Here is a 1,116-nt window from a genome sequence, read left to right on the forward strand (position 1 = left end):
TGAGACATAAGCTTGTTCTGAGCAAGAAGAGCATTAACAGCTTCCACTTCTAACACGCCTCTCTTCTGAGAGGTCTCAGAGTTCACAGGATTCCTGTTAGATGAGTACAGATATTGGTTGCTTGCAACCAATTCAATAAGCTCAATAGTCTCCTCTGGTGTCTTCTTCTTGTGCAATGAGCCGCCTGCAGAGGTATCTAGGCTCATCTTGGACATCTCACCCAAACCTTCATAAAAGATATCTAGTTGGGTCCATTTGGAGAACATGTCCGGAGGGCATTGCCTAGTCAGTAGCTTGTATCTCTCCCAAGATTCATAAAGAGTTTCACCCTCCTTCTGTCTGAAAGTATGAACTTCCAACCTAAGGTTAGTCAGCTTCTTTGGTGGGAAAAATTTTGTGAGAAACTCAGTAACAACCTTGTCCCAAGTATTCAGACTCTCCTTTGGTTGGGAATCTAGCCATAACTTTGCTTTATCCCTCAGAGCAAACGGGAAAAGCATGAGTTTGTACACCTCTGGGTTTACTCCATTTGTCTTCACAGTATCACATATCTGCAGAAAATCAGAAATAAATTGATTTGGATCTTCATGAGAAAGTCCATGATACTGGCAGTTTTGTTACACCAGGGTGACCAATTGTGGCTTCAACTCAAAGTTGTTTGCAGTTATAGGAGGCACCACAATGCTTTTTCCATAGAGATCCGCAGTAGGGGCAGAATAAGAGCCAAGCACTCTTCTCTGCTGATCATCCCCATTCGGATTTACCACATTGGCATTAGCATTATTATTTGCAATAGTGGATTCTGCAGCCTTGCAAAGTCTTGCTTGTTGTAAACATCGCCTAAAAGTTCTTTCAGGTTCAGGATCAAAGTCTAAGAGATGTTCTTTGTCTCTATTTATGTGCATACACAAGCAGAAAACAAGAAAAAATTGGACTTTCTACGTCAGAGTGCAGAGAAGTCCCTGTGAGGTAACCTATGTAAAATAATAAAATAAAAATACTAACTAAATAAATAAATAAAATTTCGAAAATAATAATTGAAAATAAATAAAAATTTCAAAAATTTAAAAGAAAAATTAAATAGAAAAATTAAAATAGAATCACTGAGTAACACCA

General features: G+C 38.3%; 1 non-coding gene across 1 annotated transcript; it reads left to right on the top strand.

Annotated features, from left to right (window-relative positions):
- Positions 1-261: 261 nt before the first annotated feature.
- On the top strand, positions 262-368 carry LOC148550580 (small nucleolar RNA R71). The gene has a single exon (XR_015893670.1). It is a non-coding gene; the product is annotated as a small nucleolar RNA R71 (small nucleolar RNA).
- The last annotated feature ends 748 nt before the right edge of the window (positions 369-1,116 follow it).

This window comes from Arachis ipaensis, chromosome B7, assembly GCF_059453495.1.
Source record: "Arachis ipaensis isolate K30076 ecotype BB chromosome B7, ASM5945349v1, whole genome shotgun sequence".
Taxonomy (NCBI): domain Eukaryota; kingdom Viridiplantae; phylum Streptophyta; class Magnoliopsida; order Fabales; family Fabaceae; genus Arachis; species Arachis ipaensis.